Raw genomic sequence first — 17953 nt, forward strand, 5'->3', positions numbered from 1 at the left:
TAATTACCTGACGAGGGAGAAATTACAGGGAAAAGGCGATGGAGTACAACTAGATGAGCTATTCTTACAGAGAGTTGGCATGGACATGATGGGCCGAATAGCCTCCTTGCGTGCTGTAACCATTCTATGATGCTATGTAAAGGTAACTGTACACATTTGCAATGCGGACCCGACAATTACAGTGGCAATAATCTAGAAATTCCTGTTCTATAATCTAAGTTTGCATGGTAATTTTAACCATCTAGAACAACTAAAATAATGAAGTCTAATTGTATTTGTGGCAGAAGGATCATTTAGTTTCTTCACACTATTTTAGGAGACTCTATGTTCTAAATTTGGATTGATCCTGTTATCTGCATTCACCCTAAACTGCAAAATATTCAGAGGCATCTGTTACTGGAGTTGATTGAGTGACTTAATAGGTTTCAGTGAATATAGAATTATTGAATTGTGAGCAGACATAGAGGGAATTTCTTATTAATGAAACATTGCTGATTAAGCAGCCTAGTGCTGGAAATCCCTAAAACTGGACTGTGATAGTTTATACTTCATTACAGAATCTAAATATTCTGGAACATTCCAGAGAGAGGCAAGCACATACTGAAGGCCAAATATATACATGGAAATAGCAAGTTGCACAAAGCACATTCTGGCTTTTTATTTAGTTACAATATTTTTATATCTACAAATATTAATTTTTCAAGGAAGTCTCACTTTTTACCTAGATAAATCTAGATACACAATTTGTTCTGAAACTTACAGTATGGATCAGGTCACATATTGAACCTAAATTGCTTAATATATGTTCTCTACACGAAGATTTCTATGTTTTTCAAATTGGAATATCTTTGATTGGGAATTTAATTACCTTTCTTTGCCCTAATGGCAAATCTCACTTGAAAGTAAAAAAAGACCAAAAGAATGGATCTGAATAAACATGATGACCTCAGCCTTGGCTGTAGACACTCTGGCAACAGTCATGAATAGAAAGGAAATGCCAGTGTGAAGCCCATGTAATCACCCAAATCATTACTATGCATAGAATGGTAGGCTGACACTAAATAAAATAACTAAGAAAAGCTGACCGATTGTTGTGAAAACCTAACTGATTCATTAATAATCTTCAGAGAAGATCTTGGCTATATGTGACATTAATCACACATGGTTCGATGTTGACCTGAGGGCACTGTTTCTAAAGGAGTTGATTATTTAGGACTGAGGTAAGGGGCAGTCAAAGGGTAATGAGTCTTTGGAATTCTGTATTCCAAAAGGTTCTGGGTGACTCCATTGAAAAAGACTGATAGGTTTTTTTGGTCTCTTACAGAGTCAAGAGATATGGATGGGAAAATGGAATTGAAGCCCAAAATCATCCCTGATCATATTGAGTGGCACAGCAGGCTGGATGAGCTGAATGAGTGAATGCATATACCATTCAAAACAAAACAGATGAACTGATAGTGCAAATATAAATAAATAAGAGCAACCTGATAGCCATTACAGAGATAGAGCTGCAGGATGGCAGATTGGGACCGGCATATTAAAGGGTACATGACATTTAGGAAGGACAGGAAGCAAAGATGGAGGAGTGGTTCTGTTAATAAGATGACATTAGCACAACAGAGAAGGATGACCTAAGATCAGAAAAACAGGATGTGTTAATTGATGACCTCAGAGGGAAGGCGCCTCTAGATAGCAACGATCATAATCTAATTGAATTCTACAATCAGATCAAGGGAGAGAAGAGTGGGCCGAAGAACAGTATTTTAAACTTAAAGAAGGTAAATTATGAGGGCATGCAAACAGAGTTGGCTAAAACTGACTGGCAAATTAAGTTAAGGGATAGGTCAATGGAGATGCAGTGGCAGGCATTTAAGGGGATATTTCAGAATACACAGAAGAGATGCATTCCAGCAAGAAAAATTCCAATGGGAGGATCCACTATCCATGGTTAACTAAGTAAGTAAAAGATTGTATCAAACTTAATGAAAAATCATGAAATTGTGCAAAGATGGTGGCAAATCAGGACCAAATATAAAAAAAGCAAAGAACGACTAAAAGATTGATAAGGAAAAATTACAATATGAGGGAATGCCAGCTGGAGAGTTAGAAACAGATCGTAAGAGTTTCTATAGATTTTTTAAAAATTAGCAAAGTGAGCATTAGTCTTATAAATTAATAAGGGAACACCACTGTGCTAAGGTACCACCCTTTCTTGCTTTTGGCAAGAAGAATTTTTAAAAAGCATATTATCTAAATATTGAGAGATTGCAGAGCTCCAAGATCAGAGGGGATTTGGATGTCCTTGTGTATGAATTGCAAAAGGTCAGTTTGCAGGTATGTCATGAAGTAGGAAAGCTAATATATTACTATTATAGGGGAATCAAATACAAAAGTAGGAAGGTTTATGCATCAGTTGTGCAAGGCGTTGGTGAAACCACATCAGGAGTGCAGTGTACAGCATTGGTCTCCTTACTGAAGGATGTAAATGCATGTGAAGCAGTTCAGAGAAAGTTTACCAGGCTAACATCTGGAATGGGCAATTTGGCGAGATTCTGATTTAGACACAGTTAGTCATAATCCCACAGATGATATTTTCTACACAAGTCTGTCCAATATGTGCCAGGACATTCTGTGCCCGAATTGGCCTGATCAGTCATCTTCGGACACACTGCAACCAGCCTCAAAATAACCAATGGTTTTGAGGTCCTCATCGATGACGATGGACAAACAACAGGTTGTGAGCAGTGCATTTCCTGACCACTGAGTTTTTTCTTAGAATGGGATCTCACTCACTAACTCCATTAGCAAAGGGAAAGTGAGAATGAGAGTGTAGAACTGGAAATAAGCAAAGAATATATGAATACAAAAATATTCCGATAATATCCTTCATAATCTCAGGATGCTTTAATATGTTTTAGAGCCAATGAAGTATTTTTGAAGCTTAGCTTCTATTGTAATGGAGTGAATGCAGCAGCCAGTTTGCTCATCACAGCAAACTCTCACAAACAGCAATGAGAAGAATGACCAGATAAGTGATGTGGTTGATTAACATTGACCAAGACAAGAGGGGGCAATTCCCCCCTTCTTCTTCAAAATCATGTCTTGGGATCTTTTACAGTCACCTTCAACTGCAGACAGGGCTTCAGGTTAATGTCTCATCTGAAAAACACTGATGCTGGCACTCCCTCAGTACCATACTGGAAGTATCAGCCTGAATTTTGTGCCTGGGTCTCTGGAGTGGGATTTGAAGCCACATCCCTATAACTTGTAAGTGAGAGTGCTAAAGGAATTGAACCACATTAACTGGCTGTTTCCTTCATCAGTTGGGCACCTCGCCCAGACACCAACTGACCTGCATGAAAGAAAACAATAACCTTTTCTGTCACAATATGTCATAGTCTTGTTTAAATTGAGGGTACTTCTGCTTTTAAACCTTTGCTCAAACAACTCTCCCTTTTCAGCTCAGCTCATCATCCTATCTCCAGCCAGCTTGTGAAACAAGATCAGGCTGCTGGAGGAGGAGGAGGAGGCAGGGAATACTTTCAAGGTCCACCACCCGCCTCCTCAACTAAATTAAAATGGTTGCTCCAAAAAAACAGCAGTCTGTCTGCATTGCCTCAGTTTTCATCAGGAAAAGGTTAGTGTGAGGGTAAAATGGGGAGGTGTAGTTCATGTTTTCCATTTTTTTCATGCAAATTATTGTTCAGGGGAAGATCTGCACTATGGTTTGCCTTTATTTGAAAGAAAATATCTTCCTGGGACTTTCTGGTGGCTCAATGAACGAATGTGTTGTCAACTGTGAATATGTAAGATCAATAAGAAGTTTCACAACACCAGGTTAAATTGTTCCACACATAAGGACGGCCTCAACTGGGATCTTAGGTTCATGTCACACTATCTGTAACCCCCACGACTTGCCTGGGCTTTCTCGGCCTTTTGGCTAAGATCAAGTGTAGTATTGACATGCGATACTTGATTGAAGTCATTAGGTTATACTTCAGCTTCATTTGAAGCAATTTTTTAAAGCTGCATCTTGGCCTTTTGGCTAAGATGCAAATGAGATCAAGCCTTGGAGGAGGAGCTATGCCTACTCCAATCAGCTTGGATCATGTAGGTCAAGCCCAGGACAGGAGGTGAGAGCCCTGTCTTGTCAGCTTGGATCGGGAATGTCTCAACTTGTTGAGATTCTGAATTGGACTTGATTGGATTGAATTGGAATAAAAATAAAAAAAATCTGCAAAATCTCACTAACTGTCTTGACTGGAGACAATACACATCTCTTTAACCTGTGCTTAACCTTCTCTCCACTCACATTGTTTGTACCTTTAAGACTTGATTACCTGTAAAGACTCGCATTCCAACCATTATTTTGTAAATTGAGTTTGTGTCTTTATATGCCCTGTTTGTGGACAGAACTCCAACTCACCTAATGAAGGAGCAGCACTCTGAAAGCTTATGGCTTGTGCTACCAAAAAAACCTGTTGGACTTTATCCTAGTGTTGAGCAACTTCTTACTGTGCTTACCCCAGTCCAACGCCGGCACCTCCACTTCATAACATGTAAGATCCCAGGATCAATTGTGCATTAATTGATCTCAAGACAGAATGGCACGAGGGATGCTGCATTTGGCCTCAGTGGGGGAAACTGACATTCGGGGAGGGAGAACTGGTCAGGTTTCTGACTGCTAACCCATAATCCTTATTGACATTGCACATTGCTGAATGCTGAGTGAGATAAACGGTAAGTTTGCCTATGGCATTCAGTGTTAATTGAATACTTGGTTGATACCCAAGGTAGTGTTCACTGCCTGTGACACTGTAACTCGGCAAGATGCTATTATCTTTATGGAGGGATGGAGGCAATATTTATCCCTTAACTTTATCACTAAAGAAAATAGATTATGTGGTCATTTATCACATGGCTGTTCGTGGAATCTTGCTACGCACAGAGTGATTGCTGTGATTCTTACATTAAAACAGCAAGTTATTTGCCATTTATATTAAAAATTTGGATGAGAATTTAGTAGACATGGTTAGTAAGTTTGCAGATGACACCAAAATTGGTGGCATAGTGGACAGTGAAGAAGGTTATTAAGGGTTGCAATGGGTTCTTGATCAATTGGGCTTGTGGGTTTAGATAAATGCAAGGTGATGCATTTTGGTAGGTCAAACCAGGGCAGGACTTACTCAGTTAATGGTTGGGCGTTGAGGAGAGTTGTTGAAAAAAGACTGGGACTTTATCTCTGGAGCATAAGAGGCTTAGAGGTGATCTTATAGAGGTCTATAAAATAATGAGGGGCATAGATCAGCTAGAGGTTCAATATCATTTCCCAAAGGTAAGGGAGTCTAAAACTAGAAGGCATAGCTTTAAGGTGAGAGGGGAGAGATACAAAAGTGTCCAGAGAGACAAATTTTTTCACATAGAAAATGGTGAGTCCCTGCTCTGCTGGAAAGTGCTTGTAGGTGGAAACTTAGCAAGGACAGATCAAGCAGTAAATAAGGACAGATTCCCCCAAACGGTGGTGAGTATCCGGAACAGGCTGCCAGAGGTAGTAGTAGAGGCGGGTACAATTTTGTTTTTTAAAAAGCATTTAGACAGTTATATGGGCGAGATGAGTATAGAGGGATATGAGCCAAACGCGGGCAATTGGGACTAGCTTAGGGGTTAAAAATAGGGGTGGCATGGACAAGTTGAGCCAAAGGACCTGTTTTCTTGCTGTAAACCTCTATGACTCTATGTACACTTCAAAAGCTGTTTAATTGGACACAAAGTACTTTGAGATGTCCTGAGGTCATGAAAGGTGCTTTAGAAATGAAAGTTCTTTTTATGTAATTTGTCATGGGGCTTCTGTCTTTGTCTCAATTCAATACAACTTTTCATATCCTTGCCTACGTATCTCTCCAGCTTGAGAAAGAGGATCTCATATAATGTAGACTTCTCCAATACCAACAGCTGCAGTACCTGTTGAAATTTACTGAATTTCATGCTGTACTTTATCCCAGTGACTTCTAGAGGCTTAGGAAGTATACACTGTGTGATATGGTTTTTTAAAATGTATTCATTGGACGTGGGCATCACTGAATGAGCTAGCGGTTATTACCCACTGCTAATTGCCCTTGAACTGAGCTGAGTGGCTTGCTGGGCCATTTCAGAGGCCAGTTAAGAATGAACCACATTACTATGGATTTGGAGTCACACACCAGCCAAACCAGGTGAAGATGGCATATTTCCTTCCCTAAAGGACATTAGTGAACCAGATGGGTTTTTTTTTCAACAATCGATAATGGTTTTATCGTCATCATTAGATTTTTAATTCCAAAATTTTTATTGAATTCAAACTTCACTCTCTGTCATGGCAAGATTCAAACCCAGGTGCCCAGAGCATTACCCTGGGTCTCTGGATTACTAGCCCACAACAATACCACTAAGCTACTGCCTCCCCAAATGGTCCTGATTGGGAAGGGAGCAGTGGGAGTGGGATACTGGGTTCACTTTCCAGACTTGACTGACTCAAACCAGGAGGCTTCAGTTGCCTGACAGGGAAATCAGTCTGAATTCCCGTTCCTGCTCAGTTGGAAAGTGCATGCAGGTGGAAGCTCAGTAAGGACAGATTCCCCCATGGTTGAACCATATGGAAGAACGTATGAACAGCTGTAGGCCATTCAGCCGTTTGAGCACATTTTGCTTTGCTCATGGCCAAATCTCACACAACATAAACAGCCACTGAGACACAGGGGCCAAGGGCAGCTGATACCCCTGGGTATCTGTGCAAACTGATTTCCATACAGGGAGAAATGAAAAAGAAAAGAGGCACAAGCTTTAATCAATGACAGAAGGGTCGCGATAGCAGCCGTATTATTGGAATACCTACATAACACAGCTCTGAGTCAGCGCTTCATTTGTCACACATAAGTGGGTTTCTTTCCATGGAAAACAAAGAATCTCCTTGTTACCTAACCAAGTGGCATATTCTTAGGTTCTTTTTGCTTCTCATTTTGTTGTAAATGGCTGATTTTCTTTCTGTTGACACAACAACGTTGCCTGAATAATCCATTCATTATTCTCCAGAACTTTAATAACAAAACTTCCTCGTTTGCAAATCAGGTAATAATTCGAGACCTGCTTACACGCAAGTGGTACAAATGGTGCAGTTGTGTTTTTTAACCTGAAACACATTTTTTTTTCTCTGCGGTGATTTCTTCACAATCCAATTAAATCAATTCACTTTGTGAAGCTATCTGCAGATGAGTATCTGATTTAAGCAGTGCAGAAGCCTTGAGTGAGAGATTGCAGTAAACGGATTAATTCTACATTATGTGCAGGGTTAGGAGGCTGACACCTGCAAATGGGGCCAGTGACAGACTCAGGTAGTTTAGTGCCGAGTACTTTCAGCTCCCATTAAATAATGCTAAGATTGCAATTAATCGACAATTAGCAGAGATTAAAAGAAAAAAAGTCAAACGACGGGAAATCTGAAATCAAAGCAGAAAATTCTGCCTTTTGTCTCTCTGCTTTTTCTTCGGGCCAGGATTCCTCCTCCAATCCCTTTCTCCAATCTCCAGTTTTGTTAATCCACTTGCACTGCTCCCTCAGGGTTTCTTGCTTATTCCAAATTTCAGTGAACACTGCCACCAGCTTTGTTTTTGAACTCCCTTCATGCGCTCCAGCATATTGCCCACTAAATTTTGGGCTCAGGTTTCAATCCCAATAAAGTAGCTCTGCTGAGTCTCTTGCTCGCCACAGGTGTGCCAGCCTTGGCTAGGCCGCTAGTGCAGCCACCACTGAGTCAGTTGTTGGTTCATGTCCCATTCCAGGGACTTGGAACACAAAATCCAGGCTGACACTCCAGTGCAGCACTGAGGGAAGTGCTGCAATGTTGGAAATGCCTTTTTTTCTCAGATGTCAACATTACACCTCAAAAAATGTAACCCATTGACTGTAAAATGCTTTGGGACACTTGGTCTCCTTCAGTGGCCTCTATATAAATGCAACTTCCTTCTTCTTCACATCCCCTCAAGACACATTTTTGTTTCTTTATTTGTCCCATTACTATCCTCTTCGGCCCTGCACTGCCATGTCATTTAATTTCTTCTGTTTTCTACCCGAAAACATAAATTGCTTCCTTTTTGTTCTTTTTCCCACCATCCCCCCTTTAACGTGCTTTAAACCCAGTTCTGATGAAAGGTCATCAACTGGAAATGTTTGCCGAAAACCTTCAACCTCGTCTGCGGCTAGGATTAGTTATCTGAGTGCCAAACTCTCCATTGTGGCCACGGATGAGATCGAAGAATCCCCCCATTAACTGTCTCTCTCTCTCCATAGATGCTGCCTGATCTGTGGAGTATTTCCAACATTTCAGTGTTTGCATTTTCAGTCTCTATCGAATAAGTTTAACTCCGTTTAGCAGCTTTCAGCCCTGGTTACTGCTCAGCGATCATTGCAACACTGCATGCAGTACACACCAGTGTCCAGGCTGTGTTGCCAAATAGCCAGCTGTCATATACCGGGTAGCCTCGCCAATGTTGAGGAATAGGGGTACAGCAGGGTCTGTCCTGCGCTGTCAATTCTGTGTAATAATTAGCTCTATAATATATTTTACAACGCACTAAAGGAGTGTCTGTAAATCTCTGCACGTCTTTTGAAATACATAATTAATTCCATGGTGGTGCCTCTTAACACTAAATTACATATTTCAGTATGTTCAAAGTCTTTCAGTGAACATTATGGTAGAATTTTATTGAAGTGAATTATGTACAAACGATGTGTGCTGCGTGAGGATCTATTCATTTGGCTAGACAAATTCCTGCAATTGGTCTTGGCTAGATCCCATGACAACCGACGGCTGCAGAATGCAATTATCACTTCATAATATCTAATAATTGAGCCTGCTCTGACAGACTACCGTGTCCCACACATGGGTCACTTCTTCACGTGCACCCACAACATACAAGCTGATCATGGATAAAATTCTTCCTCCTCGGGAAGCGGAACAATCACATCTATTTAATCGGGAAATTGGGAAAATGGGATTGCAGCTTCCGGACAGCACAGTTCTTCAGGCTTAACCGCTCTATGCTGCAAGGTAATGTTATCAATCAAAAATGTAGCATCTATACAGAAGAGATTCGAGGCAAAAAAACTGGTTCCTGACACTAGTGCTACAAAGGGATTTTTCTCTATTTAAGCCTCCGCCTGTGTAGATGCAAGTCGCTCCTTAAAACCCTCTTTGACCAAACTTTTGGTCACCTGTCACTAATATTTCCTGAAGTGGCTTGGTGTCATTTGGTAGTGCTCGTGTCTAACATCTCGATACAGTTTACTATAGTAAAGGTGCAAAATATAAATGCCAGTTGCTATTGAGTGTTTATTGAAATCAATGCTGCTGTTACCAGAGGTAGGTATAAACTCAGGGAAAATAACCATGTATTATATAAAACTGGAATTGTTTTACCTGTGCAATTCTCAGGTGTGACAGTTATATAAAATTCACTGAAGAATCTGCACACATTGAGTACATAACTTGGTAATAAGAGGCAATGTTGAGAAGTTTTATATATATACGTATTTACAGCACAGATGTAAGGTCCATGCTGATATTAAAAACTGGTCCACATCGAGATTTATGCTCCATATGAGCCTTGTGCCCTACTATATCTGACCCTATTGACATAAACTTCTATTCCTTTCTCTCTCCTGAAGATAATCAGCTTCCCCTAAATGCAGCTAAGCCATTTGTCTTAACTATCCCGCGTGGTAGTCTGTTCCACATTCGAGCCAGTTTCAGTTTAAATGATTTGTCCTGAATTACCTGTTGCATTTATTGGTGACTATATAATACTTATAGTTTCCTCAAATGAAAACATCTATTCTACCTCCATCCTACCAAACATTAAACCTTAGTTATTTATTCAACTTCTCTTCCCCAGTTTCTCTCTGCTTCTTGACTAAACTCATTTATGGTTTCTTGTACATGGTTTCAATTTGCAACTTTTCTAGAGAGGTCATTCTTCAGACCTCATTGAATTTTGACCTTCAAGAGTTGACTGGGTAATTCCTCCTTCATGCCTAGAGACTACCTTGTTCTTAAGTGACTGGGATTGGTTTTAGCATATAACTCGCATCACACTCATCCCCCACTCACTACCTTTTGCTGGAGAAACAATGCTGAGTGACTCCCAGGAGAGTTTTGATCCTGAGTTCTGGTCTCTGTAATATGTAGAGATTCTGGTTAAGTAAGCTGTTTACTGAGTAAGGAGACTCTACTTGCTGCAAATCCTTACACAAATCCCACTCCAGATCCAACTTAACAGTTGACACAGCACTGTCAATGTTTATTCTGTCAAAAACTGTTATGAGAGGAGCTATATTAATGCAAATCTTTCTTTCTCTATCCAAGCTCAAAACACTCACCACAGTCCAGACACAGAGCCTTCCTGAGTTATCTAGCTCAGGACAATACCAAGTGGTGCATTTCACCCCCAGAAACATTATGGAAGCAGCAATTTAAAAAGCAACTTCCTGATCACGTAAATTTCCTTGGTATCACAAGCTTGTATCAGTGGGGTGCATTTTACAGGACCACCCCCGCTCCCCACTGCACTATTTTCAGCAAGGGGGCTCACAAAATTAGCTGGATGAATTGCTTTTCTGCCCACCCATAATGCAGGGATTGTGGGTAATGCACCCACTCAGCCATCCATCCTTAGGGCCTATTGAGGCCCTTAACTGCCCAATTCAGTGACAATTAAGGATCTTAATCCACCTCTGCCCTTGAATATGCTGGTCAGTGGAAGGCAGGCCAGGGTGGGATGGCTGGTTTTTAATCAAAGCGAGTGAAATGACATGAAGGAAGGCAGGCGAACTTCAAACAGGGAGGCCCAGTGCAAATCATGGCACCCCACCTTCAATGTCATACACACTCTTTGTGCCACACTGCAGAGCCTCCAAAACCTCCCTCCACCCCACTCACTAGGGTGCCCAAACCCTCCCTCCCTAAGAAACTCCAGGCTTGCCTGATATCCGTGCAACTTATTTGCAGGGGCTACTTGCAGTGCCATCATCAGCCACTACACTCTTCTGGCACTGGTGAGACTGCAAGAGCTGCAAAGGCTTCCTTCCACTGAGAGGCAGAAGTTTGGCTTTCACCAACTGCATGTTATCACTGCAGGCGGTCAACTTGCGACCAACTTTTCCTCTGCGGAAAGTGATTAGTATGCTTTAAAAGAATTCAGCCCAACATTCTAGAATGGAAAAATCTGATCTCAACAGCTCAACATTTTACGTTAGAAAATCTTATGAGGTTGTGTTTTGTCACATTTTACTCAATATCTAAAGTCTATCTGCTTGTCAAGGAGCAGTTGAAGGCATTCCACCACTGCTGGCAGTGTCCTGAGACACCCTAGTCTTGCCAGCATTTTGTCCCTTCAGGTAACTTTGTTTCTGTTTTCCTAGTCAGATCAATTCATTAACAAAAATTGTGCTGTCACTTATTTCTCTCGAGAACTATCACCCGCCCCTGGAATTTAGTGATGACTCTGCTCTCCAGAGCACTCCCCCTATTTTTCCTTGTCTTCCTCTTCCATTTTTTTTCACTCTAACTATGCAGGAGCAAAGAGATCACTTCAAGCTAGAGCACATTTTTCTTAGAATTAAATTAGATTTTGAATCTCATTAGCGGGCCCGGGACTGAAGTCTCTGGACTCGCAAGCCTCTCCTCCCCTGCCAGGAGTGTTTCACTCCTGCAGTGTTTACAGCAGCTCCCCGCTAGTTGGGAGCTGACGGCCCGATCCTGCTGGAGTGAAGGGGGGCATTGAGGCCCCCCCAGGAGTTCAGGGTAAGGGGATGCCTCCTGGGCATTGCCAGCTTGGCCCCTTGGCACTGCTCACCAGGTAGTGCCTCTGGAGGAGGGCAGATCGGCAGGTGTCCCACTACCACTCTGCAGTGACAGAAGGAGGGCGAACAGAGATTGCGGCTTTTCTCTTTCACGTCTCTATTTAATTATTTTTTAAATGATTGGTGAATCTGCTTACACCATTCTTGCAAGCAGTGCATTCCAGGTCAACGTAACTCACTGTTTAGTGAAAATTCTCATCACAACTCTGGCCATCGGAGTAAGGCCATAACACGTAGGGGCACAATTTCGCCACTTGGCCCACTGAGTCTGTTCCACCATTCAATCATGGCTGATATTTTTCTCATCCCCATTCTCCTGCCTTTTCCCATAACCCCTGATCTCCTTATTAATCAAGAACCTATCTATCTCTGTCTTAAAGACACTTGATGACCTGGCCTCCGCAGCCTTCTGCGGCAAAGAGTTCCACAGATTCACCACTCTCTGGCTGAAGAAATTCCTCCTCATCTCAGTTTTAAAGGATCATCCTTTCAGCCTGAGGTTGTGTCCTCTGGTTCTAATTTTTCCTACTAGTGGAAACATCCTCTCCACATCCACTCTATCCAGGCCTCGCAATATCCTGTAAGTTTCAATAAGATTCCCCCTCATCCTTCTAAACTCCAACGAGTACAGACCCAGAGTCCTCAACCGTTCCTCATACGACAAGCTCTTCATTCCAGGGATCATTCTTGTGAACCTCTTTTCAAGGCCAGCCCATCCTTCCTTGGATATGGGCCCAAAACTGCTCACAATATTCCAAATTGGGTCTGACCAGAGCCTTATACTTCTTCAGGAGTACATCCCTGCTCTTGTCTTCTCTTGACATGAATGCTAACATTGCATTTGCCTTCTTAACTACTGATTGAACCTGCATGTTAACCTTAAGAGAATCCTGAACAATGACTCCTAAGTCCCTTTGTCTTTCTGAATTCCTAAGCATTTCCCATTTAGAAAACAGCCTATGCTTCCATTCCTCCTTCCAAGGTGCATAACCTCACACTTTTCCACATTATATTCTATCTGCCACCTCTGCCCACTCTCCTAACCTGTCCAAGTCCTTCTGCAGCCCCCCTCTTCCTCAACACTACATATCTATGTTTCATCTGTAAACTTAGTAACAGTGCCTTCAGTTCCTTCCTCCAAATCTTTAAAATATATATATACATATATATAGTGAAAAGTTGTGGTCCCGGCACTGACCCCTGATGCACGCCACTCGTCAGTGGCTACCATCCTGAAAAAAAACCCCTATAATCCCACTTTCTGCCTTCTGCCAGTCAGCCAATTTTCTATCCATGCCACGATCTTAACACCATGGGCACTTACCGTATTTAACAGTCTCCTAAGCAGCACCTTGTCAAAGGGCTTTTGGAAATCTAAATAAATCATGTCCACTGGTTCTTCTTTATATAACTTCCTTGTTACCTCCTCAAAGAACTCTAACAGATTTGTCAGATATGACGTCCCCTTGATAAAAGTGTGCTGACTCAGTCCTACTTTATAATGCACTTCCAAGTACTCTGTGATCTCACTTTTAATAATGGACTCTAAAATCTTGTCAATGACCAAAGTCAGGTTAACCAGTCTATAATTTCCCATCTGCTCTCTCCCTTCTTTCTTAAACAACGGTGTAACATTAAATACTTTCCAATCCCCGGATACCCTTCCTGCCTCCAGTGATTCCTGAAAGATCACCACCAATGCCTCAGCAATTTCCTCAGCTATCTCTTTTAGAACCTGGGGTGCAGTCCATCCAGTTCAGGTGATTTATCCACCTTTAGACCTTTCAATTTCCTCAGAACCTTCTCCTTAGTGATGGCCACTACACTCACCTGTGCCCCCTGACTCTCCTGGAGCTCTGGCTTCCCACTGGTATTTTCCACCGTGAAGACTGATTCAAAGTAACTATTCAGCTCCTCAGGCATTGCTTTGTTTCCTATTATTACTTCCTCAGCCTCATTTTCTAGTGGTCCAATTACTATTTTTGCCTCTCTCGTAGCTTTTATATATTGAAGAAAACTCTTCCTACCTTTTATATTACTAGCTAGCTTACACTCATATTTCATCTTCTCCCCCCTTATTGCTTTTTTAGTTGTCCTCCGCTCAATTTTAAGGGCTTCCCAATCCTCTGGCTTCCTACTAATCCATGCCACTTTGAATGCTTTTTCTTTTGCTTTTATGCTGTCCCTGACTTCGCTCATCAGCCATGGATGTCTCGCCCTCCCCTTAGCATGTTTGTTCCTCCTTGGGATGAATTTCTGTTATGCTTCCAAAATAACTCTCAAAGACTCCTGCCATTGCTGTTCCATTGTCTTCCCTGCTAGGCTCCCTTTCCAATCTGCTCTGGCCAGCTCCTCCCTCATGTCTTTGTCATTACCTTTGTTTAATTGTAATACCGTTACATCTGATTCCAGCTTCTCCCTCTCAAACTGCAGGGTAAACTCTATCATATTGTGTTCACTGCTCCCTAAGGGTTCCTTCACCTTAAGCTCCCTAATCAAGTCTGCCTCATTACACATCACCAAATCCAGAATTGTCTGTTTCCTGGTAGGTTCTGTCACAAGCTGCTCCAAAAAAATCATCTCTTAGACATTCCCCAAATTCCTTAACTTGGAATCCATCATCTCCCTGATTTTCCCAGTCCACCTGGGAAAGTCCCCCATCATTGCTGTAATATTACCTTTTCTATCTCCTGATTTATTTTCTGCCCCACATCCTGACTATTGCTCAGAGGCCTGCGCATAACTCCCATCAGGGTCTTTTTATCTTTGCGATTCCTCAACTCTACCCACAGAGATTCTATGCCTTCTGATCCTATATCACTTCTTGCTAAAGATTTAACTTCGTTCCTTACTAACAGTGAAACCCCGCCCCCTTTTCCCATCTGCCTATCCTGGAGGGGTGGTTCAGCTTGCCTGGGGACTAGGGTCAGGGCTGGCCCTGACATATCTGGGGGTCTGTGATCAGTCCATGGGAGTTTGGAGGGATGGCATTGCAGGGGTGGTGGAGCTGGCCAGTGATCAAAAGGCCAATCTCAGCATTGACAGATCGATGCTTGCGTAGTGGCCCACTCAGCACTATGCTGTCGGCCTCTCCAGCGTGAATAGGCCCCACCTACCACTTTTCAGAGTGATTCACGTTCGTGCACTCTGCGGTGCACAGAGTGTGGGAAGTTCATTTTGAAAATCCCGCTGAAAACCCCAACAGGACTTACTCCAGTTTTTAAGCAAATTTGACGCTTAGAATTCTTCTGGGAGAATCCCATCCTCTCTCTCTCGCAGATGCTGCCTGACCTGTGGAATGATTCCAGCATTTCCTGTTTTGATTCCCTTTTTACTTCATTACTTCAATCTATTCGGCTATTTCAATTTTTTTCTGAGTTAGATCTGCTTCTGAGATGATTTGGTTAATTTGACTTCTACTCTTTTGCAGTTTTGTTGTAATAGAACCATAGTGTGATACAGCACAGGAGGCGGCAATTTGGCACATTGTGTCAGTGCCAAATCTTTGTAAGAACTGCCCAATTAGTCTCACTCTCCTGCTATTTCCGCAAAGCCCTCAAATTTTTTCTCTTTCAAATATCTATTTAATACCCTTTTTAAAATGAATGTTGAATCTGCTTCCACCACCCTTGTAGGCAGCGCATTCCAGGTCATTGCAACATACTACTTAATGAAAATACTCATCACAACTCTGGTTCTTCTGCCAATTATCCTAAATTAAATATAAAAAGCAATAGCTTTTTGTAAACCAGGTAAAAATACTTCACCGGGATATATTTCAAATATCTGGCTGTATAATACATTCCAAGCCTTGCATCTCTCTTTCTCAACCTTTCCACACTCCGACAGTGCATAGGTCAGATTTTTCTCTGTTTCTGTAGTTAATTATTCCTGGAACAGGTCGCTAAGTTGTCGCCAGGGGCTTATAGCCTGAGGGGCACATAAGCCTGAAGGGCATTACACTATATCAAGCCTCGCCACACTCAAACTCACACACACAGTCAATCTAAGGGCAATTTAGTGTAGCCAATCTACCTAACCTGCATGTATTTAGACTGGGAGGAAATGGATCTGGGGAAAATCCACGCAGACATGGGGAGAACTTGCAAACTCCACACAGACAGACACCCAGGCTGGAATTGAACCTGGGTCCTTGGTGCTATGAGGCAACACTGTTAACCATTGTGTCACTGTGCCACTCTCCAAGAAGAAGCTACTTTATCCCTGTTGTACTTTATTGATATAGAACAGTATATTTTTCATACACTCAGATCTCAGCTGGATTTGAGTGATGAAACATCGGTGCCCTGATCCAATCTCTTAATAACACCCTTCATTTGACAGATTTGAATGATGTACATTGCTTATCAGATCCTTAACAAATATTGCAATCATAATGTGATGAAACATTCACATGGAAAACACTGATGGACAGTGAATGATAGGTAGACTGCAGCAATATAATCCTGCGGTGATGGAGGGGGAGGGGCAGGGGATTAAGAATGAGGCACAATAACGAAGACAGGCAGAATATTTAAAGTACACTGTGTTCGGAAATCACTCTGTGGCACTTCACTAATTGTACGTTAGAAATTGCAGAGAATTTGTCACAATGCAAGGCAAAAAAGGCAGAACATATAATGTGGACTCTGATAAAAATACAAAAAGAAACCAAAGTGAAGGGCAAAGGCATGGATTGCAGCACACCTTCATGGTTCAAGAGTCAATTTAGGCAGTGGTGGTCAGGCAATGCCAAGCTTTTATATACCTGCTGATTAGAGAAGGAAGGAAGGTTGAAGCATTAGGTTTGGAAACAGTGCTTTTAACAGACTTCTGGGGAAATAGAAGCAGCATAGCTGGAAAAGGAATAATAGAGGAAAAATCACAAATCTCACCAAGTATAGGATAAAGAAGGAAGAAGCACATGTAGACAAGGTGGGATAGATTTCTGAGATGCTGCGTGTATTTTTATTATTGCGAGAATCTGGCTGGAAATTGTATCATAAGATGTTCATGAAACACTCTGTCACTTGAGGTTACATCTATGTAACTATGATGTTGAGAATTGTGCAGTATCAACACTTCATAGAATTAAAAAATGTTACAGCTGAGAGAGAAAGGCCATTTGGCCCACCCAACTGCGTTGGCCGTCAACTGCTTACCCATTTAAGATTATTTTTGTTTGTTGTGAAGGTATTGGCTGATGCTTAAATGTACACAAACCAACTGTGGAGACACTACTGATCATATCCCTCCAGTTCCAAAAACATTCTTTCCCCCTACTGTTTGCTTTCTGTACTTCAATCAACTTCTTATCAATCCTGTCCCACTCACTTTAATATCGTGAGTCTTCAATTCATGAGAACAGAAAGAAGAGGAGCAAGAGTAGGCCATTCGGCCTCTTGAGTCTGCTCTGCAAGTCAATGAGATAGTGGCTGATCTGATTGTGGTCTCAACTCCAGTTTCCTGCCTGGTCCCCTATAACGCTGGACTCCCCTGTTGATTAAAAATCTGCTCAACTTCGTCTTGAATATCTTTACTGACTCAGCCTCCACTGCTCTCTGGGGAAGAGAATTCCACAGACTGACGATGCTCTAAGTGAAGACATTTCACCCTGCTAGCTGGGGACACATGAAATCCCCAGTGTTGTGATTTTTCGATTCATGCTATCTGCCTTGGAAGCGAAAATTCAGGCTTCTGTGATTTATGTTCAAGGACCCACAGATCCCTCTGTACTGCAGTGTTCTATAGTCTCTCATTTAAATATTTTTCCTGCCAAAGTGGAAAATTTCACATTGTCCCACATTTTATTGCACCTGCCAACTTTTTTGCTGCTCACTTAAACCTATTTTTATCCTTTTGCAGACTATCGGTAGCCTCCTCACAACTTTCTTTCCTACCTATCTGTGTATTATCAGCAAATTTGACTGCAATACACTTGGTCTATTCCTCTAAGTCATAAACACAGATCATAAACTGTTGAGGGGCCAGCGCTGATCCCTGCGGCACTCTATTAGTAACAGTTCGCTATTTCTGAAAACGAGTCATTTATCCTGATAAT

The 17953-nt window shown here is 41.8% G+C and overlaps 1 protein-coding gene and 1 non-coding gene across 6 annotated transcripts in view; one reads left to right on the forward strand and one right to left on the reverse strand.

The window, feature by feature from the left end:
• Positions 1 to 17953, reverse strand: part of LOC145351957 (serine/threonine-protein phosphatase 2A 55 kDa regulatory subunit B beta isoform) — a 512592-nt gene that overhangs the window by 14923 nt on the left and 479716 nt on the right. The gene's annotated exons all lie outside the window — the stretch shown is intronic.
• LOC145352054 (U2 spliceosomal RNA) lies at positions 3924 to 4119 on the forward strand. Its single transcript, XR_013888507.1, has one exon. It is a non-coding gene; the product is annotated as a U2 spliceosomal RNA (small nuclear RNA).

The sequence above is a fragment of the Carcharhinus amblyrhynchos genome, chromosome 13 (assembly GCF_965287045.1).
Source record: "Carcharhinus amblyrhynchos chromosome 13, sCarAmb.v2.hapA, whole genome shotgun sequence".
NCBI lineage: Eukaryota > Metazoa > Chordata > Chondrichthyes > Carcharhiniformes > Carcharhinidae > Carcharhinus > Carcharhinus amblyrhynchos.